This window comes from Sturnus vulgaris, chromosome 5, assembly GCF_052056855.1.
Source record: "Sturnus vulgaris isolate bStuVul1 chromosome 5, bStuVul1.hap1, whole genome shotgun sequence".
Classification (NCBI taxonomy): domain Eukaryota; kingdom Metazoa; phylum Chordata; class Aves; order Passeriformes; family Sturnidae; genus Sturnus; species Sturnus vulgaris.
This window is the reverse complement of record NC_142247.1, coordinates 21,803,494-21,827,080: the sequence shown is the minus strand read 5'-3', so window position 1 is coordinate 21,827,080 and position 23,587 is coordinate 21,803,494. Positions and strand designations below refer to the sequence as shown.

General features: G+C 35.0%; 1 protein-coding gene across 9 annotated transcripts in view; it reads left to right on the top strand.

Moving 5' to 3' along the window:
• The first annotated feature begins 2,142 nt into the window (after nt 1–2,142).
• MGAT4C (MGAT4 family member C) overlaps nt 2,143–23,587 on the top strand; it is a 314,940-nt gene continuing 293,495 nt past the window's right edge. For 4 of the 9 annotated variants that reach the window (XM_088165029.1, XM_088165028.1, XM_088165021.1 and 1 more), the window contains exon 1: nt 2,218–2,571. The gene's annotated coding sequence lies outside the window, so the exon portion shown is untranslated. Of the gene's footprint in view, nt 2,572–23,587 lie in introns of all 9 variants that reach the window. The other 5 variants (XM_088165020.1, XM_088165022.1, XM_088165026.1 and 2 more) reach the window with 3 other exon arrangements.

Here is a 23,587-nt window from a genome sequence, read left to right as displayed (position 1 = left end):
AATGATACCACTAGAAATAGTGAATTACATTTATTATATATTTTTAATTTGTTCAAGATAGTAGAATTTTATGAAAAGAAGCTTGAGACTTTGATGTAACTCTTTGACCCAAGTTGCTGAGGCTCCAAGAAAAGCAGCCAATTGTCATTGATAGCTCTGGCTGAAGCAGTAGATGCTGAGAGTGGAGAGACACGAGTGATTCTCATTCTAAAATTAAGAAATAGCACAAAAACCAACACTGTGTTTAAGGCTAGCAGGTGGCTTTCAGCTTTTTCCCTATTGTGAAGAGAAATTGGGACATTTAGGGCTGGACTGCTGCACAATGAGGTCTTGGCAGTTTTATTAGTTTCAGCAGATCCTGTAATTGTGTGAGGAGGAGAAAATAGGAATCTATAATTTAAAATAATTTAAGGAAGATGTTTTGAAAAATAAAGGTCAACAAAAATAGGAAGCATTTAAACAGAATATCACTGGAACTAGGGACACCTAGAGCTAGGGAGTTTGGACTAGATGATCTTGAAGGTCTCTTCCAACCTAAACCATTCTATGACTCGTGATATTATTATCTGTTTACATGGAAAATGTACAAGTATTAGTGACAGGTACTGCAGCACAGCCACTGTTACCTAGAAGTGTGAGTGTTACAACACCCTAAATAATCTTAGAGCATGACAGCATGGGAAACTTTTAAATCCCTTTGGATTGTATGTTACTTTGGGGTATAATGATGTGATTTGTATGTACTGAACAATTGCACCTGGTCAAGTACTTGCATAAGCTTCAAGGGGTGGTTATTAGGACCCAAGTCAAAGGAGCTTCTGTTCAAAAGAAAATAGGCTGGACATAATGCTTTCAGTGTAAAACACAGAGGCTCTGTGGGGCTGTGGCTTTAGTAATTTAAGCCCCAAGGAAATTTGTAAATGTTGTTCATGCCTTATCACTTCACCTGGTAGAGTTCTGTTAATGGGAGTGAATGTTTTACCCCAGGGCATGGGGGAAAAAATGTCACCTCTGCAGTCATGTCCTAAAGATTTTCAGTTTCTTCATGCCTGTTTGATGAAAGCAGGGTTTATATCTCTTTCTTGGCAATATATTTATTTAGCATTCTCAAAATGCTCTAGCACTAAGACTATATTGATATGTATTCAGCTGCATCTCTCTTTAAAGCTTAGAGTGGGGGGTCTGAATTTCCATGATCTTGAGAAATCAGGTCTGAGAAAGTCATTAGTGGTAGATATTTAGGACTTCAGAAAACTAGATCAGTTGAAACTAGAGAAAGGATTTGTAAAAATATCTGCTTACTAGGGAGCATGTGTCTTTGAAAATATACTTTTTTGTTAATAATATCCAGTGATTTAGAAGGTAAAAAGCTTCATTTAATATGTTAAATGAAAAACTCCTGCCCTAGTATTTTCAATGTGAAATATGTTTACATAACAGTAGATATTAGTTACTTTGTCAAATAGTTTTAGTACTAAAGTGATACTCTGAAAACTTCAATTCTATATTTTTTTTGAGGAATAGGGTGAGAAGTGGTTCATAATTAAAAAAAAACTTGTTGCACGATATTTTTTAGAGGCATGGCAAAATATCAATCACATTTTTTGGAGGATTATCTAGGATTATCTACTAAGGCTAAACATGGTGATTGTTCAGAATTTTAGCTGTCACTTCATTTTTTTTTCAACAAGGGGAAAATACTGCTCTTTCCTTTCCTAGAACGTTGAAAATGAAAAGAACTGCAACAACATAATACCTATTAAAAACAAAAGAGAAAGAACAGGTCGTGGAAAAATGAACTGAGTGTAAACAGATAAACTTCTGGAAACAGTGATAATTCCCAATACTTAGATCTTTGGGCATAGTTATGAAATGTGTTGCTATTTATCAACTTTTAAAGTTTGAGTATTCTTTTTTCATATAGAAAAATCTAGAGTGGTGCTTTTTCAGTTTGATGTTTGGTTGTGGGGTTTTTTTGTTGTTATTTTTTTTTGTTGTTTTTTTTTTTGTTTGTTTTTTGTTTTTTCTTTTGTTGTTTTTGTTCTTTTTCTTTTTTTTAACCTGTGGCTTGAAAGAAAGCAGCAGTGAGAATGAATTTCATGCTAGTAGACACTTTTAAGACTAGATTTAGCTGCAGTCACATTAGCTTAGATAATGGGAGAATTTTTCTTCATTGAAAATGCTCCCTGTCGCTTAAGAAGAACTCACTGAGGCAGCCTGCCATCTAGCTTTTTCACAGCAAAATAGGCTTGCAGACTGCAGATGAGAGACTCGGGAGCAGAGACAATTTTAACTTAGCCATCCCTAATTTATCTCAAGCTTTTTCAATTCATCTTCACTGCTCTATGCACACTGGAACACCAGATTGTCAACCCCTGGGAAAAGAAAGCAGCCAGGGATCTAGAGAGCTGTCACATCCTGAGAAATATTTAAATTGTGCTGATTTTCTTCTGGAGTGCTGAGCAGAGGGAATGAAACTCTCCATCAAGTCATAGCTTTGCGGGCAATAGATCAGAGGATACTGCCAGTTTTTCTAATGGATTATTGTTATCGGGCAGGTTCTTCCTGAAGGTATGTAGTTACTCTCTCAATTCATTACCCACGCTATTTATCAGGTAATGATCTAATGAACTGGTAATCCAGATACATTAAGAAAAATGTTAACTAAGTAGTCTGTATTGATTGAATGATGGCACTTTATTGCAGCATGTTTGCAGGTAAAATACTCTGATCTACTTACTGTAATGTGTTGTACCTATTGCCAAGTGCTTTGTCAGCAATCCCCCCAAGCAAAACCAATCCCTAACCTTTAAACAAAAAAGCAAAAATCCATTGTGCTGCATACAATATTGCCACAAGTTGATGCTGACTGTCCAGAGGATGTTGTTTTTTGAAACAATGAATAATCAATAACAAAATAATGTGTCTGATTTTAGATTTGCTATAGATGAGTATTAATTTTGCAAAATATTTTCCAACCTGGGTATATGCAGAACTCCCCTTAAAGTGCCACAAATTAATTCTGGACTTAGATATTTGCTTGTTTACTATGATGTTCTATCCTTTCACATGGGGAGTTACAATATTTCATTCTGAAAATCTCTGATAGATATGTGACAGAAGTCTGCTGTTGCATCTGTACTGCCACACTCCAGGAGCTTCCTTACTGAAGCATAAGGATTATATACCACAACAGGAGGTTTAAAAATAAAATCTGTAAAGAATTTCTGCCTTTTAAACTTCTATGTTTATATAGGAGTTACAGCATGTTCCTTCTAATCTGAATTGCTTACTGCATGTCTGTAGCTTGTGTGGCAGCCTGACCTAAAAATGAAAGATCTCTAAATTGCAGAAGCAGCCAGACATTTTTGAACTATTCCAAGCGCGGGAGTTGCTGCAGAGATGGAAAAAGCACTGCCACATTTAAGTTAAAGTCCTGGCTCTGTTTCATTTCCAAGTTGGCACTCTACCTCAGTGCAATCTCTGAGACGTGAACACAAATTGGCAGGTACAGGGCTAAGCAAGAGTTAAGCCCTGAGAAAAATAAAAATTCTTATTTGTAGCTTCTTGTCCAGTGCACTAGCTGGGCTGCTGTCATGCTACCAAGAGTAAATGATGTATGAGCTTGTCTGTGGTGTAGTTGATAGTGCAGTAGATATGCTGAACTGGATTTTTAGTCACAAGACAGATGTTTGTCATATTTTTGAATATACTGCAGAAAGAAAGCAATAAGGAATACTAACAAAGCTGGGATATGAAGGAAGTCTCAAAATCCCATATTGGGCAGTAAATCTGAGGCAAGAGCATATTCTAGTATGTTTATCTTCTTCTGTTTAAGGAACATAGTATGTTCAATGTATTAATAAAAAATTACAGTAGTACATGTTGCTCCTGTGTGCAACACCTGAAAGTTCCTTTCCTCTAGTGCCTTGGAAAGGCTGAAGAAAAAAGTAGAGAGATTGATTCTATCCCATTTCCAATGAACTCTCTTAAAGCACTGCCTTTCCTACAGACCTCAGAAAGACTCAGGCAAAGAGGCTTCCACCATCTAAGCTCTCCCTAGAGGCTCCTACCATCAGCAAGACATTTTTTAAAGGAAATGTGCACACTAGCTGTGTTTTCCCCAATCTCCCAAACTTCTCAAATATACAGAGGCATCATAACATGCCCATGGATTTTTCACCATTTTGTGCAATTGCTTATGAATGTCACAACCTAGAGGGTAATACAGGACTTTCTTATTATATAAAAAACTAACTTTCCCAGATCACATTCCATTTTGTCTCCTTTGGATCCAATTATAAGTTTCCCTTTAAATGTTTGGCTACTTAAAGAACTAGTTTTTTAAATATAATTTTTTTCTGATAAAAGAGATTGGCAAGTAACCAAGAACAACACAAAAGTATCTTGATCTTTTTTCCAAAGCAACATGAAACAAAACACACTAAAATTAGATTTGAATGGGAGGTTGATATTAAATAATAGAAAATAAATGAAGATGAACAGTTTTATATTCCATCTTTACCTTCTCATTATTTTTATTTTTCTTTTTTATCTATCATGATGTGCAGTAATAGCTCTCCCCCATTCTCTTGATAGAGAATTCTGATATATCCACATACTATGTCATTTTCAGGTGGATCTTTCGGCTGCCTTCTGATATACTTTTAGGCCATTTTTTGTAAAGAACTGTATTAAAAAATGTGTTGTAGCATAAATGGATGAAAATAGTCTGGGAAGAAAGCTGAAGCACAAATTGTTTGTTATGGTGTTAAAATTATAATTTGCTGTCTTCTGTCTGTCCTGGTTCCACTGGTATCCTGCTCCACCTTCAGTTTACTGTTCTTTCTTCTTTCCTACATTAACAAGTTAGTTAAAAAAAATAGCTATACATAGAAATTTACAGCAGTGTAACAAATCCACCCATTTTATTTACATTCTTCAGCAGTCCTTAGCCAACGCTGCTTATCTCCTGTGCCAAATTTTGCTGAAGTAAGCTTATGTGTTGACTATATTCCTTTCTTGATATCAGAGATTCTACTCCTTCCTATTCTGCTGTGTGTTAGATAAATCATAAACACAAAAGGACAATTTTGTACTTTTTATGCAATGCTCCTGATTTTCCCTTCCACTTATTTAACATGCTTGAGTTTAGAATTTGTTCTTCTCCCAGAGTGAGCCTCTGAAGGTAAAGACATTACACTGCAATGATACAAAAAAGGTAGCTTCTTACTTGTGTCATTCTTCTTCCTTCTTACTTGTTTTAGATTGGCTATATGTTGTGATAACACATAATTCTATGCAGTGAAGAAAAATAATATCTCTAGGAAAATTTTTGGAAAAAGATAATTAATGACTCTTTAATATCATTTATTCTTTGAACTCTAGGAGGCAACTTGGAGGAAAAGGGCTTAGAAAAAAGACCTAGAGGCATGGATAATGATAAAATGAATGTTCTCAGGCTAGAACTGGGTATTTCTAAGATCAGGACATGCTGTAATCTGATTTGTTTATTTCCTTTATATGTCTTTCTAAGTTTCAGAACTGGTTTGTTGCTGTTTAAGTATTTATTAAATGAATTATTTTGTTTCATGTGTGCTATTTACACAGGCCATTAGCTAGACAACACATTCAATTATATATTAATTCTGCTAAGATTCAAGTAGGCCTAATGACATACAGAAATTCTGTTTTCACACACATATTTTCAAAATTTTGAATGAACAAGAGTGAAAATATAGTTTCCCCTGAGACTCATGTCTTTAAAGAAATTCAAGAAATAGTGGTGGAAAAAAAATACAAAGCTAGTTCACATTTGATAAATTGTCTTATTTTGATTGAAATGCTACGGCACACTCTCAAGGTGTGATCCAGGTTCTTAAATTATGGGATACCATGCCTAGCTAGAGGTACAAGTCCAAGGCCTCTCACAAGTGTTGTATCTTTTAGCCCATTATTTTATTATGCAAAATATCTGAAATTTCAGTAAACATTAATATTTAAGTGACTGAGTAGATGCATGTTGATATTCTAGTAATTTTTTAAAAAGGATAAATAAGTGCTTGAATTCACTTCTCCTTTACTTTGTCCTCATCTCTTAAGAGAATTCAGATCAAATAATAACACAATTTTAGTGACTTATATCCTCCTAATAGACAAAGTGTAAAGCAGCTAGTATTCCTTTTGAAAGGGACATGCCTCACAAAAGTATTAACAAGTCCATGGTTACATGAATTAACTTTGACTTCAGGGTAATATCTTTAGATTATGTATTTTTAAGTAAATTTTATAAAAGTGGATAATTAGTTATCCTGTTCTATGAGTACCTTAGTTTGGCATATTTTAAGTAAAGCATTTTGTTTTGAAACACTAGCAAAGCTTTGGGGTTTTCCGTTTGTGCCTCCCACTTACTCTGCACCCACCGAATGCTTTGAAAGCACATTTGAAAATCAGTAACAACTACCCCTATTACCTTTCTGGGAAACTCAAACTTTAGACTAAGGAAATCTCTAAGTATATGGTTCAAAGATAATTTTAAAGAAAGTTCTTGTTGTAAATTTGAATCTTGCTCCACCTTGCCATGCAGCACAAAGCAAATATGACTAAAAAAAATGAGAATGTCATGTACCTTTAATATTTTATTACACTTTTACTTTCTTTTATGTATTTCTGAGCATAGAAGTTATCCTGAAATATCCTGGGTGGGTCTCTTCTTGTCAATAGATATGCAGAATTTTCTGCAGAAGGCATTTGCAATAGGTGCAATTAAAATTTGGTTTGTTCAGGGAGATTCAATATTGCTTTTCTAACTTAATGTTGTCATTACAATTGCCATATGACATAGAGAGATAAATATCATTACTGAAGAAATTATACTGATAGACCTTGTTCCAAATGTCATTTACTATCCAGTTTGCCTCTTTCTTACACTTCTGGAAGTCACTATGTTGAAGGCAATGGAATAAATGAAAATAGAATCAGATTCCCTATGTTTTATTCCAGTTGCCCCTTAACATCCAACAGCATGAAGTTTCTATCTTAAATAGTGACCATTGTAAGTCTTTGAAAGGTACTTTTTTTTTTGCACATAAAACTGCTTATGCTTTGCATTTCCATCTGCTGCTGAAGACTGGCAGCATTCTTCAACAGTCCATAGCTTCTCAAATTTTGAAAACTACTTAATCAGAATTTAAGGCAGATGCAAAACATATATTTCAAACAATTGTAAAGAATTCCTTGGTTGCCCCTTATTGCCTTTGATGCCCCAAACTTTCATTATTTGAAGTGAGTGAAATGTGTATTTAATATGGATATTATTTGAAAGACACTTCTGAGGTGTGTTTTCATCAGAAAAACTTCTATTGAAACACTTTTCAGGTTCTAATTTGACTATTTTGGAGCAGAAATTACCTTTAAAAAAGATTGGCAAGCATGCAAACTTTTTGTGTGAACCAAGATTCATTTCTATTTTGTGTTTTTAAATATGTTAAACATTATGTGGAAGGATAGAAGAGTTCTCTGTAAAATCAAATCACACTATTAAAAAAGGAGTATCTGTCTCTAGTGAAGATTTACATTCTTTCTCCATTATTTCCTATAATGGCATTTGATCAACTTTCATTTTTCAGGTTGAACTTTTCTGATATTATATGACAAATGTTAGAGAAACTCGAATTTAAGAGGTTTTACTTTTTAAGACAATTATTTTTGAAGAAATAGAGGGACCAGTAGGCCTCCCCTATCTGTTTGTTCATATACAGAATAAGAATGAAAGATATTAATGAGATATTTTAGCTATTCTCTGCTTGCCAAACACAGAAGAAAACAGAAGAAAGAAGAAAACGTGAAGAAAACAGACTAGATTAAAATGGACAAAATAAATTTAAAAAAAATCAAAAAACCAAACAAACAAGCAAATAACAACAACAACAGCAACAAAAAGATTAAAAATATTTTTATATCCTAGGAAAATATTTTCTTCCTTTTTCCGTGTTCTGTACTCCCAAAAACATTAATAGAACTGTTGAGAGTCATGTAGCCCAGTCCCTGGAATTTAGGGATGATTTTTAGCACTTTGAAATTACTGAAATATCACTCCCATAAATGGCCTTTCACCTCCTGTGCTATAATCTATTTAAATCATCATATGGTATGCTTTACTATTGTTCCTTATAGGAAGTAAATTTATGCATCTTGCCAACACCAAAAGGAATATCATCCTAAGCCTTGCCCCTCCTGAAAGCTTTGACTGTGAAGCTTGCCAGGCTCCTGCAGTAAGTAAGGAAAAGTCTAATAAAAAGTGGCTTCGTAGAAAAAATGAATAGTTTTTCAATAGTTTACTAATTTGAATCATGTTATCTAGGGATCTTATGAATCTGAGACCTGAATTACAGCATCAAAATACCAGGGAGACTGAGGCTGTCAGAGTAATGAGGTGGAAGGATGAATTTCCCCCTTTTTGCAGCAGTAAACTGTTAAATTACGACAGCTATGACATTTAACCTCACCTTAAAACTGCCTTGCACTCTTTGCATGTCTCCCCTACCTCCTGTCAAAAAGTGTCAGTGGAGGAAGAATGAGATCTGTGTTCACTTTCAGAAAAGAACTTATTTCTCTGGTGTGTGCCTCCTTGGGGAAAAGCAGACTGGCAGCCAGACAGGGAGGTTGAAATCACCTGGAGCTCTGGAGCTTCCCTTGCCATCAAAACATCTGCTGCAACACTCATCAAACTGCTGAGTCAATAAGGATCATTAAGAACTATCTGTACAGTTTACCTGATCTTGTGAAACAAATCCCACGCCTGATCACTTTTACAAAAGTACTTTACTACACACACTTGATAGTGAAGAAGTTTGCTCTTGTTTGTTTTGTGGTTTTCTTTGTTTGTTTTGGTTTTGCTTCTTTTGTTGGTTTCGTTTTGGTTTGGTTTGGTTTGGTTTGGTTTGGTTTGGTTTGGTTTGGTTTGGTTTGGTTTGGCTTGGTTTGGTTTGCTTTGCTTTGTTTTGTTTTGCTTTGGTTTGGTTTGGTTTGGTTTTTTAAGCAAGATTTTCTAAAAACTTCTTTGCTTGTTTTTTGTTATTCTGGTTCTGTCAGTCCTCTCTGAGAAGCCCCCCCTCCCACACACACCCCCTCCTCCTTCACAGTCTGGGGATTTGTTTGGTTGATTGGTTGGTTTTGTTTTGGTTTTTTTTTTTCTTTTTTGTTTCTGGCTTCCACAATGCTGGAGATTAGAGGGACTGGGCACACTAAGCTAAACCTGTGTGTAAATCTTTAAATGGGCAATGCTTTAAGATTTTTCAAGTTTGTGCTTTGCTGCATCTTAATCTTCAGCTTAATGAGGACCCTGTTTCTTTCCATGTATCTGCACTAAAGGTCTTGAGTCGAATTCCTAATACAGAAAAATAGAATCACAGAATCAGAGAGTGGGTGAGGTGGGAAAGGACCTTTGGAAGTAAACTGGTCCAGCCCACGTGCTGTCAACTTCTGCATACCTCCAAGGACAGAGGCTCTAGGTCAGCATGTGCAAGTGCTCATGTCACACAGCAGGGAAGTGACTCCCAGTGCTCAGAGGATATCTCCTGTGCTTTGATTTGTGCCCATTGCCTCTGGTCCTGTTGGTAGACAGCACTGAAAAGGGCCTAACTCCATCTTATTTGCACCATCTCTTTGAGCATTTATGTACATTTATAAAATCTGCCCTGAGGCTTATCTTCTCCAAGATGAAAAGTCCTGTCTCTCAGAATTTTCTCATAGAAGAAATGTTCCAGTCTCTTCATCGTCTTTGCAGCTCTTCACTGAACTGTCTCCAACTTGTCAGCATTTATTTTGTACTGGGGAGCCTAGAGCTGGATACAGTAGTCCAGATGTGGCCTCATCAGTGCTGAGTAGAGGGCAGGTATTACCTGTCTCCAGGTACTGGCAATACTTTCCCTCATGCAAGCTGGGACGCTCCTGTATAGCAAAGTCACATTGCTGGCTCATGATCAATTCACTGCTCATCAAGACTCCTGGTATTTTTCTACCAAGCTACTTTCCTGCTATGTGTGTCCTGGCATATGTTGTTGTATGGGTTGTTCTTCCCTGGATACATGACTTTGCATTTCCTCTGTTGAAATAAAGTAATACATTGCTCAAAAAGACAATGAAATTTGCTTTCTTTATATATACATCTCAAACTGTTTTGAGGACCCCAGGCTACATTATTTGATTAATTTTCTTAAATAAATTTTTAAAATTAAGACATTTATAACTATGATTTCAGTCAGAAAATCAAGCTTTTTTTTTTCCTTTCTTCAGTCTCATGTTAATGACTCCTAGGTACTTTGTAGAAATATAGTGTCACCAGTGATCACCAGCAGTGTCCCTCAAGGTTCAATTCTAGGTATAGTTCTATTTGATATATTTTTCAACCATATACAAGCAGAAGTTTAATATACTATTTGCAAGTTTTCTGATGATACCAACCTGGGAGGTGCTGAGGACTTGGCCTTGGAGAGAGATCTAGATAGATTAGAGCACTGAACCATAAATATTGGCACAAACATTAACAAATCAAAATGTCTGATTCTGTGATTCTGCACCTGGAACAGAGTACTGCCTGGCTCTAATATAAATTGAGAAAGGAGTGGCTGGAGAGCAGCCCTGCAGGAAGGGATATGATGGTGCTGCTCAGCACCAGGTTCTACACAGGTCAGCAGTGGTGCTTCACAGCCCAGAGGACAAAATGCATTGTAGAGTACAACAAACACTGCATGACCAGGTGAAAAAAAGGGATGATTATCTCACTGTACTCAGTGCAGCCTCACCTTGAGCACTGGGAGCAGTTCTGGGCCCCACAATTTGAGGAGTGAGAATCCTTCAATTCATCTAGAGGGCTCTGAAAGGGCTGGGGGAATGTCTTGTGAGCTGCAGCTGTGGACTTTATCTTTGTCTGCTTTGCAATAAGAGAGTCTGAGGGGTAATAATAAAGATATTAGACAGGACTGAACCTAAACTGAGCCATGTGAAATCTCACTAGTGACCATCTGCCAACCTGATGTAGCACCTCTCACCACTATAAAGATACCAAGCAGAACTTCATCATATACAAATGCATATAATTCCCTTAGTTGTTTTATTTAGTTTATTATTATTAGAGGAAACTAGGAAAAAAAAAAAAAAAAGAAAAAAATGGGAATGAAAGAAAAATTCTTACTTATGAAATGAGGGAGTATTGAAGAAGGCATGGATAGAAACCCCAGAAAAACATGTGAGCACAAATACTGAACACATGGCAACATTCAGTAAAGTGCGTTGTTTCACAACGATCTTGGTAGAGAAAAATGCCAGGGTATATGGATTGAACCATAAAGAGCAAGCAATTACATTTGAGACAATAAAGATCACTTACTGGATATGGTGCATTTATTCAAAATAAAAGTACTGAAAACACCATCTCTAATGGTATAAGAATGGCAGGCTTCCAGGTCATTTTGGAGAAACACTTGGTCCCTGTATGCAATAGCAATGTTGTAAGTACATGCAGATGAAACCTATTAATTCTTTCCTAGAAATTATGGTGAAAAATAATTTTGCATTCATAAAGCGGTAGACAAACTCAGTGCCCAGGTAAAATAATAAAAAAATAAATGCTCAGAACCTTAATCTGCAATTCTAAGCAGGTAACTGACTTATCTCCTGAACAAAATCTGCAGATTATCTTTTTCAATCCAGTATTTTTATGAACACATAGGGGCAAACTATTTATTTGTAATAGCTTGAACTTCCCGGCCTTAGGCCTACTTTAAATGAGGGAAAGAATCTTTTCTTGTGAGTATCCCTCCTATCTATATACGAGATTTGTACAAAAAGATGTTCATTGGCACTAGATCTTTTTTATGTTAGTTTTGTTCCATAGCCAGTGATTCCTGTTGAGATTTCCTGTAGGTTCTTTACCTGCTCTGTGATGAGGATTTAGATTTTTCAGCACTGTCAAATGGTGTAAGAGAATATCAAGAATGCATAGCCCATTCCCAGTCACAGATACAAGCTCTGCAAGTAAACACGCTGGGTTCAGTGCCAGTACTGCATGTCAAAATTCTCAGCTTCAAATGAGACCCATCTTACCCAAATAAAAGGGCTCATAAAGAGGCTTTGAAAAGCCTTTAAAAATATTTTCGTTTTAAGTTGAGTAGATTTTTTTGTTGTCAGTTTTTAATTTAGATTTGCAATGTATGCAATATAAAACACTACTTCATCACAAAGTCAAAATCTGTTTGGAAAAGAAATTGAAAAGCATAATTTCTGAAATTTACTGGTACATTATGCCAAATTGACGTAACATAACAATCTGAAATTTTATTCTTAGTCATTGAACTATTAATAATAAAAAAAACCTGTTACACTTATTAGAGAACACATTACCTATTTACTAGACAGAATTGGTGTGTTCAGTACTATGACTAACTTTATTTTAAAGTGCATTATTTTCAGTATTTATGACATAGGATGATGCATCTTTTGTAAGCTGTTAGTTTGTGTCCTCTGCCTTCCTACTTCACCTATGATTCCATTAGTATTCAAAAAGGAAACAAATAAAAAGGGGTGAGTGAAATAGACTTGCTTCTAATGTTAGATGGCAAGGATTTTTTGTATGTATGTTTGTGATATATGGATAGATAGACAGATAGATAGATAGATAGATAGATAGATAGATAGCTTGAATGATAATGAAAAAAAATGTGACTCTGAAAAGTAAATGGAACATTTTGATTTATTTTGAAAATTAATTTCAAGATCCACAAACCTCTTTTTGCTATAAACTTTACCTGTAAACATTAAAGAACTTATCTGAAACATAAGACTCTCTACTTAACAATTAAAATACTGGTTAGCTGTGTTCTAATTAGTATTGTTAGACTGAGAGATAACTGTTTTATATAATAGACTGTTAAAGACTATCCTTTTCAGAGATTTCTAGTATCATTTAAAAAAAAAAGTTTAAACAGCTTATTTTTTAAAACAAAAATTATGCTTATTTGATAATGGATAATTATCAAATTATCAAATTACCCTGGATAATGATTTTTCTGAAAAATGGAAATATATTTCAATGTACATTTTTGGGAGTCAAGAATGAGACCCAGATGTAATTTTCTGGATAGCAGTTTGTCTTTTCCCTAGAAGCCCTTTTTTTGTGAAGGACAGGACGAAACAATTTCTTATGTATAGAAGTATGTATACCTTTTAGTGTAAAATTGCTAAAATTCTAACTGGTTTGTTTCATCTAACACTTGTCTGTTTTCCTTTCTCCTCCATATACCCCCATTCCTTCATTGAACCATAATTCAGTCAGCAATGTCATGTTTTAGATGCTGGGTTAGGCAGCCTTCTGCCTCTCAACATTTTCTCCTGACATTGCTTCTCTTATCAATATGGCAGAAAGGGATGTACAGACGGCTACATAGCTAACTAAACTGAAAATATCAAAGAAAAAGTGCCTTTCTGAAATATTTTCTCTTCCTATCGAAGCCATCTAATTGGAGAAACTCGTGGGATAATGGCTTTGAAAACAGGCTCCTTATTTAGCATTCTGTCTATTCTTCATTCTTTTCCTTTCACTATAGCAGAAGATTAAAGAGTAGTGACTGAAAGCCCTTTTGCCTTTGCAAGGGTTTCTCCTGTTGAGTGCAAGGGTTCATTGACAGCAAACAATTTCCATTTTTTATGTAGTACAATGCAACCAGGAGCAACTTCATTTTAGTAGCACAGAGGTTAGTTTGGTCACTCTCCAGAAACTGAGTAGGTTACTATTCAAATTCATGCAGAAAGTCCCACATCACAGCTCAAATTGCTTCCTGTTACTAAACCAACTTAAAGTACCCGTGTTTTGCATGGTAATCTTACTGCAAACATATATTGCACCTCCTTAATGATGCAATGTTATTATTGGGCCCTTCCTGTCCAGGTGAATCCTTAGAACAGGAAGGGTGAGGCATTGTAAATGTAACTGGCATCTTGTTTAGTTTTTGCTGTATGGACACAGGGACTAGTAGTCTGGTCACTCCTGCCAGATATGTTATACAGATTTCTACTACAATTGACCAGCATATATTTATTGAGAAAAATTTATTTTAAGTTTTTTGCCATAAAAGCACTGTTCATATCACAATCTTGTACGAATATTTCACGTTCAAGAAGTTTGAACGTAGTTCAAAATGTTCATAGTTTGAACATTTAATGTTCATAGAAGTTTGATTACTGAAACACCAGCTTCAGTCATCGTTTTAATGAAGACCAGTGCTGCTTAAAACTCAAGCTCTATGTTTCAATAGCACATAATTTATCAACTGAGATATGTACTGTTCCCAGAGTGTTGACATGTAGAGTGAGTGTTTTAATGAAATTAGTTTTTGCAGTATGGACAGAATGCTCGCACAGTACTGTTTAACCAATTAGCAGAGAAAACAACAAAAATATCTCATTTTAGTAGATCCAATTGCTCCAAATGCTGCTGTGGAAGCAGATGATGGATATTTAATACTAAATAGGTGCCCTGGTTTGCATGCTGAAATGTTACCTCATTACTTAAAGAATGTGTTTATGGAAGTGATATATTGCATTACTTTGTCATATTGTGTCAAGTTGAATTGACTTATAATGTAAACTATGTAACATGATGTGACATTCTGTAATTTGCCATAATTTGATATGACATAATTTAGCAGGTCAGAAATGTAAAACAAACAAAAATTTGTCCATGAGGAAATGCATGCTGCTCATTTAGGCAAATGTGAAAAGTGTTTTTGCCAGAAAATAAAATGGAAATATAGTTCATATGATGGGTATTTCCCTAGAAATATTCTCTATACAACAGGGAAGAATTGTTTCATCAAAGGAGAGCTGGGAGATAATGAATACTTAGTTTTACTGAGTGCAGGTCTAAACAACGTCTTGAACAGTTGCAATTTTCCTCAAAAGCAATCAGAATATAGCACACTAACCTAGGATCTGGCTTTCTAGTAATATTTTAGTACAGTGAATGGCAACTTCTCTTCAGAAGACATTAGCATAGACATGTTAATGATCATGCTGAAGCAGAAAAAATATTTTTTCATGTAGGAGTTGATGGACTCATAGCTTCATATCTGATCATTGAGTCGAGATTTGCGTGAACATGAAATCCATGTCAGCCAGAACTGACAGCGTCAGGCACGTGTCACCCACAGAATCAAAGAGTGATTGACAGAAAATTCATTACTTGATTAGGGGCTTAATTGTTTTACTTACTCGAGGCAACTCCTACTTATCAGCTGCAGGCACTCACCAGGGCATAAAGCTCTGGGGCTACAGAGAAAGAACGAAAACAGGGTGAATAACACAGAAAAAAAGACAAAGTTATTCCATTTGTCAGCAGCAATTTATATTTCTTAGGCTGTCCATATAAATGGGAGAAAAACAATGCTTGAAATAAAGCAGAAGACAATCCTATATGTTATTTCAAGTGATCTTTGGCAAAATTACTTCACTAAGCTACAGCTATGTGAAATAATCTACAATTGAAATTCATGCTGAGCTTTGAGATGCAGCAATCTTCTAGCCTTGCTGCAGCACAAATCTTTATAATGGACAATCAAAGAGAAATAAATGAAAAATATTAAATTCTATCAATCCATAGCAAGATTTTGCTTTTAAAGCTGCATTGTAAATATTTTTCTTTTTTTAAGATGCAAAAATGAAAAAAAATCTAACTTTATTTAAAATATATTTTACATTATATATTATTAAATGATAACAAGGGTCTTGATACACATTTTTTTAGTTAAATATCTCTATATTTTGTATGAAAGGCTTTCTGGAAGAAACAAAATGTTTCAGAAACATTTTATTTCAAATATCAAATATATTTGGATTCTTTTATCTGTACAGATAAGTATTTTCTGATTAAAAAAATGACTTAAGAAAAAAGACAGAGTAAACAAAATCTCTTATCTTTATCATCCCACATACTTATTTGGAATGAGCTAAAGTGACGCTGGGCAAGGACTAGCAGAACCACTTCTCTTCTTAAGAATAAGTGTATCGAATAATTTTGAAACTTCATACTTGTCATTGTATTTTGTATAAAACTGAATCTTATAACAACACCTTCTAACTAATGATATGAGAGAGTACATAAAGGAAATGTACAGCTTGGTTAATTACTGTATCTTCTTCCAGGCCCATTTGAAGAACTGTGACACAATCACTTTAGCCATATAACTTCCCTACTCCCACTGGGGAGGTTAAGTCAAACGTCTTTTGTATATCCTTCCTCCTTAAATTAATCTATAAACCTGTGAGTCTATGTAATAAAACTTTTGAGCATGTAAAGAGTTTTAAAAGAGTAAAACCACAAAGAAGTAATGTTGCAGAACTGCGGAATGGCTGAGGTTGGCAAGGATACCTGCAGATATCTGTTCCAGCACACGTGCTCAAAGCATGGCCAGCTAGTATAGGTTAAGGTTAAGGAAGTCTGTGTCCTTGGGGTTTGATCATCTTTAGAGATGGGGAAGCCACAAAATAAATGGCAGATCTTCTGTGTTTGATCATCCTCAGGGTGAAAATATCTTTATTTTGTTTTAGAGGAATTTCCTGTATTTCTTGTATTTGCCTCTTGTTCAGCCACTAACACTGAAAAGAGCCTGGCTCTGCTTTCTTTACAGCTCTCTTGAACATGGATAAGATGGCTTCTCCTCCAAGATGAACAGACCCAGGCCTCAGACTCTTTTTATGTGAAAGATTCTTCAAATCCTTAATTATCTTAGTGATCTTTGTGGGATGTTGATGGACTTACTCCAGTAAGTCCATGTCTCTCCTGGACTGGGGAATCCAGAGCAGGATGATCCAGGTGTGTCTCAGCAGGGCTGTGGAGAGGAAAAGGATCACCTAACCTGGTGGCAGTACTCTTAATAATGCATTCCAGGTGCTCTTGGACTTCTTTGCTGCAAGGCCACATTGGTATTTCATGGTCAGCTTGTTCACCAGAACCTCCAAGACCTTCTCTGCAAAGCTGGTTCTTAGCTAGTGGACCACCAGTGTGTATTAGTGCCTGATGTTGTTCTTCCCTGGTCACAGGATGCTGGTATTTTCCTTTGTGGAACTTCATGATGTTCTGATGTAGCTATTTCTTCCAGCTTTGAGGTCTCTGTGTGGTTGCTCTGTAAGGCAGTGTACCCAAGAACGTCATGCATTCTTGGCACTCTGCACAGTTTTAAAAAATCATCCGTGTCATTAATAAAGAAGTAAAATAGCTTTGTCTCTATTATTGGCAGTAATGACAGAAGGCATATAGAATCAGCAAAAAGCAAAAAAGGTGTAGGATACTTCTACCCTTCCCATGCTCTTTGTCACCAGTTTCCTTCTCAAATCAGCAAAGATGATGGTGGGCCTTCATTTTCCCTCATCTTCCTAATGCTGATGATACATTCAGAGGAGTCCTTCCTCTTTTCCTTCATGTACCTCAGCAGGTTCACAAGTCCAAGTGGACTTTTTCTTTCCTTACACTATCCCTTGCATTTTTGGACAAGTGTCTTTATATTACTTCTGGTGTCCAGGCTCTGGTTTCATTTCTTGTACACTTTCCATTTATGTTTATATTTTTGTAGGTTCTTCTTACTCACCTGTAAATGTCTGTCACTTTTTCTTGGCTGTCATTTTTGGCTTGATATATTTTTGGAGTCTGGAGGAGCTGATCTTTGAGAATCACTAACTGTGTGATTTAGATTAATTCTCTGTGTTAGCTGTTAGATAATAGACAGCTAAATTATTTTTTCACAACAGTGGTAGTTTGCCTTGACTTAGAATATGCTTAGAATAATATTAAGTGTCACTAAGTAGGGAAAGGGACTATTTAAAAGATGTTGACTTTCTTGCAGGAGATGATGAATTATAATCATCCCATATCACATACAGAATGGTTACTTTCTTAGCTAAATAAATAAACCTTCTTTAAGGGCTTCCTTTGTCAATGTTAGGAATGTCCTAAAAGCAGTATCTTATCCCATGTTCCTTTTAGTTACCTTTATCCAAATTCCTACCAAAATCTCCAGTGTTTTCAAAGCAAATATGAAAACAGGTAGTAAATTAGGTGCCTGTGCAGAGAACCACTGTGGAGTTTGGCAGTTTTGTTCTTTAATGCCCACCTGCCTTGTTGCTAGGTACTCAGGCACAGACAGCCTTACTGAGTTATTCAGGCACTCTGGGCCAGAGGAGAGCCAGAATCTTCTCAGTACTAAAAATGTGCACATGTACAATGAGGTTTTTCCTCAGACAGTCCCCAAACAGCAAGAGTCATGTCAATGAGTGTCTCTGTCCATGGTGACACTACATGGTGACTACAGCTGGGGTTTATGTGCTGATTACTCACCTTTAGCAACCTGTTCTTAGGCACATCACATTCCAGCCAAACTCCAGCAGCCACATTCTTACTAGAGAGCGAATATCCAAGTTGCTTGTTTAAATTCATTAATGTACTTATGTATCAGCTCACAAAGTTTGGGTTGGAAAATTTTCACACTTAACAAAAAAGACCCTAGGGTGTTTGGGTTTTTTTTATCCTTAGCATGATAAAATACTTCTGTGTAGTATTTCAACTCATACTGAGGGGGAAAATGGTTTCCATTTAAAGTTATATCTGTGGTAGAGCAGATTTTAAACTATTTGTTAGAAATGTACCAGATGAGTACATTTTTCAGTCTTATCATACTGCTATGCTGTTAATATCTACATAAATTGGAAGAGATTTTCTTCCCAGAATGACTTCTATTAATTTGGATACACCTGAAAAATCTTCTGATTTTAAATCCTTATCAGCTCCTCATTTAACAATGGGTTTTAAAAATATCATTACTGAGTTTTTGAGAAAATAAGTTTCCAACATTGATACTACGCCTAAATTGTGGTTATTTGCACATTTGTCCTAGTTGCTTCAGTAATAGGAATTTCATTATTTTAAGCAATTCCTGAGTTTCTAAGGGACAGTATGTCAGAAAACATAATGGTTTTGGAGATGGATAACTTTTAGGCTCTTTCAGAGCTTTTAAGTGTTAACATGATTAACAAATTCAGTTTTCATTAACTAACTGTATGTTATGGTATGACAAAAGAGTCAATGATGAATCAGGGCCTGATCAAGGTAAAATAAAAATGATAGCATTCCTTTAACCTATAATAATTCTACCAGTATTACAAATGTCTGTTGCATTTTTGTGCTTCAGTTAAGTCTATTCCCAAGTCTACAACACGGAATTTTACATAAGGGCTCTTTTCTTACTTAGCAGACTGTCAGTGATAGTAGCACTTAAGGTTTGAAGCATTTTGAATTATTTCTGCTCATTCAGTATCCCAAAATGTAAATACTTAATTAGAAAAAGCAAAATGGCATGTAATCAATTATTCTGTGATGCTAACAGATGGTCTAACTGCCTAGCTTGCTCATTCAGTTTCTTGCATGCATTCTTTTTTGGTTAAAAGGATGTAGCCAAGTGGCAGAGAGGAAAGTTTCCTGACTGTGGTATTGTCACTGATTCCACTTTAAACAGGAGCAATTTTTCATAGAGAGGAAAGTTCTCTTTCCCTGAGAATTCACAACACTTTGTTCAGGAGAACTTCTGGAGTATTATGCGAAACAGATGGAAGAAGAAGAAAGCCTGCAAAATAGAAATAGATGGGAGATTGCTGAAAGGAGCAGAGTAGTTTTTCAGCTAGAAAGTCACAGGCACAGGAAACTTTATCTGGGATTTGCAGGAGGGACATAGAAACATTTCTATGTAAATCAAAGAAAGTTGCTGAAATAGAAAGAAATAATCAAGAGGATAAAATTTCCTCCAACAAACCATTAGAATAGTTAGAATTGCTTATCAGATATTATATTTAATTTATTTTCTTCAATATCTTATTTTCTGTGCTTTGATAAAAGCTAATTTGCAAACCTTTTGCTATCTATTGTCAAACTTACATGAAGAAAAAAGAGGTAGTAGGATGAAAATGCTCATCTCAAGCTTGTGACTGACTCAAAACCCCCCCACAGATGTACACAAAATTGTCAATTATAAATTATTTGTCCAGTGCTTCTCAGTAAAGATGAAACTGTGAATGCCTCTTTACATGGAATTTTAAACAGTGTGTTAATGGGAAACATTTTCCTGTTCTGTAAAGCTATCTGAAAAATGAAGCAACTGTTTGCTTCTACACTTAAATAAAATAAAGATCTTGGTTATGGTAAGAAGAACCCTTTCAATTACCTTTCAGTTGATGTGTCTGTTATCCAAACCATGCAAAGAAAGTTCAAACTCTTATGAGTTAAGAATTTCCCTTAATATTTCCAGGATTCACACAGTACTGGGAAGATTGGCTTTGAGAATAAAGTGACTCAGTTTCAAAGTAAAGAAAGATCCTATGTTTGTTCTAAATTTAGTCTCAGTCCAAAAATTCATGGAAGGAGCAGGGACCAAGGACCAAAACTTGTGTGTTTTAAGATGATTTTTGTTATGATATTAATTTAAGAGGTAACATAGATGGATAAGGGAATACTAAAATGATTTTCTGGCAACAAACAACAAGGCTTCAGCAAACAGCAGTGACAGAACCACTGTCAGTGAAAGAAAATGAGAGTTTTTTGGGACTAAAATGGTACAAAACCAGGTTTTTTGTTTTTTGTTTTTTTCCTTAAAAAAAGGTTTTATTTTATTCCTCTATTTCTTCCAAACTAAAACTACCAGGAGAAATGTGTGCTTCTATTGGCATATATGATTAATTCATAAGAGCAGAAAGGGTCAGACAGCACTTATGGCCTTTTGCATGATTGATTTTGATTTCTTCTTTAATATTTTGATTTTTAACCATGAGTGCACAAGTTCTCAGTGCAGAAAAGTACCTGTTGAGAGAAGGTGATTTAGAGAAGATTTTAGAATTTCAGAAATTTAAATGTCAGACTCGAAAATAGAGCCAAAATTAGCATGGTCAAGATTCAGCGAAGACAGATTATTTCAAAGACTCAATATGACAAATGCAGTAAGTTGTTTGGTGTAACTGTGCAACCACTACTAGTCTAAGACATTAAATTTCAATCTGCAGAACTACTTTAATTTCAAAATATTTTGCTGTTAAAGTAAGAAAAATTTTTGTAAGTAATATAAAGCTGAAATGATAACTTGAATAAAGAAGTGTTGCTCAAAAATAAGGTGTTAATATCCAGAAAGAGCTATAGTTCTTCAATGTGGCTTTTTAAAGTGAAATTCCAATTATTTTATTATTTTATTATTTATATTAAGATCCAAGTACAGGACTGAATCTTTTTTAAAAGATTTTAAACAATTTGTGTTTTACATGGATGCATCCAGCAAATGTTTCTGATATACTTTGATGATCCTGAGAAACATCATTATGACTTCAGAGAAGAATGATGACTTGGTGTGCTTTCCGGCTTTTTGAGACTAACCGAACTGACACGCAAAAGTTTTGCTCTGTATAAGAAAATGAAGGTTGTATTTATGTTTCTTTAATCTATTGCTGCAACGACAAGTAGTTTGCATCTAGATTAATGTCTTGGATCTAAAACTGTCCTTTTTTTTCAGTTATTCTCTTGATTCTGAAAATGGAGGAAATTAACACAATAATTTTGACAGGAAGTAATTAAAGGACTCTTTAATGTATTTGGATTTATTTTCTCAGCAAATGGTTCAATAATGTGCTTTGAGATTTTTAAAATGTTATCTTCTTTTATTAATATCTCTTACTTTCATTGTTGTAACGAATTTAAACAAGAGATTTAACAAATTTATTTGAGATATGTTTGTGTTGAGCTCTGAAACAGATATATGTTTGTTTCACTGTAAGATTTTTCCAGTGTTATTGTTTCATAGGAATGATAACACTACTTACTTGCTAAGTAAATTATTTTTTTCATTCTGTTATATATTATTTTGTAATTTTCACAATATGTAATTGCCTAAACCCCTTTGTGAATGCAATGTAATATGATGTAGAGCTGCTGAAATAAACATCTGAAAAAAACGAACCTTTCACATTCTTCTCAATAGATCTGACATTAAATTGTAGATTTTGCAGTATTGCTCTGTGATGTTATCTATTTCTAGTATACTCTGACATAGAAAGCACTCAGAAAAGTGCTGAAAAGAAAATTTAAGTTTCAAGCTTTGAAGTATCTGGAATATGTTAACATGAATCTCCAACTAAAAGTGCTGAAGAGAATCTCTAAACTTAGGATTTCATAGTTTCCCTGACCCTCAAAAAGATTATTCTAAATATTGGTTCTGCCAGGGGAAATTTGTGAGTGTGAATTTAATTTTAAAAACAGCAAACATAACTTCCCCAGATCTGCAAGAACTAAAGTTCATTTTTATTTTTTTATTTTTTTTTATAACTTCAAATCAGTGAAGTTATTGTATGTTATGTTAGAATTCACTGTAATTTCTCCTTTGGATGATGTGCTTCTTAATATTTCCTTTACAAAAGAAAATTCTATTCTGCCATAGAATACTAAGGTGGATTCCTATTAAAGAGAAAGATTATAAGACAGGGGCATATTTTATTTCTATAGCAGCATAACAAAGAAGTCATAGTACCTTTTAGTTTTTCTTTATCATTGTCTGGCGCTTGTGGTTTAAAAATCAAGTTTGTCATAACGTACTGGTTGCTCTTCATTTCTTCATTCATTTATTTATTAATTTCTTTTGGTAAGATAAAACAAATATCCAGACTTGGTTTATCTTTAGTCTTAAAATTTGTTTGCTTATGTTGGCATCTGTGATATACAGTCTTCGAACAAAAAACAGTAGCAAAGAAATTTTCTTTATTTATTTTTAGATGAATTTCACACAATCTTATTTAAGATATCTTAAATGCTCTGAATTGTCCCCTTACATGCTTCTGCTTTTTCTCCTCTGCTCCAAGTCCCACCACACGTAGCTGAACTATGCAAGGACTCAGGCTCCAGTTTCCAGCCTTCTGACTTGTCAGTTTGGTCCTTAATATTCCCCAAAGCACTCATGGTGACTGGGGTCTGCACTCATGCCTTGGCAAAGGCTGAGTTCAACATTTAGAACTGAAGCTTGGCTTTCCTTACCACTGAAATGTGAGGAATGATACAAAATTATATCTCATCCTGTCATGAAGCCCAGGCCAGAATGAGGGATTTGGCCAGATACAAAAAAAGTATCTGTATTGTAAAGTGCTTCCATTTCCCACACAAGCTAACCATACATCTTTGAAACTAGTACACTGCTAAAGAAATGTAGTCAATAATGCTTTCCTAGCCCCTTTTCTGCTGTATTTTAGCTTCTGAAGCAATAGCTATCATTGATTGTTCTTCTTGGAATACTGTATAAAAAGAATGCATGAAGCAGAGCATTAGTTTGTGTCAGATATTAGTATTTATCATTAGAAAGTGAATAGAACTCTCAGTATTTGTAAGAGCTGTAGTGTATTTCTGCTACAGTTTGCTTCTTTCCTATACTTGAATACAACTCATGCAGGCAATAGTTGATCTCTCTGGCAATAGCTGATCTTTCATTTTTTTTAAGAAAATGTGAGGGGGAAGGAGTTTTCC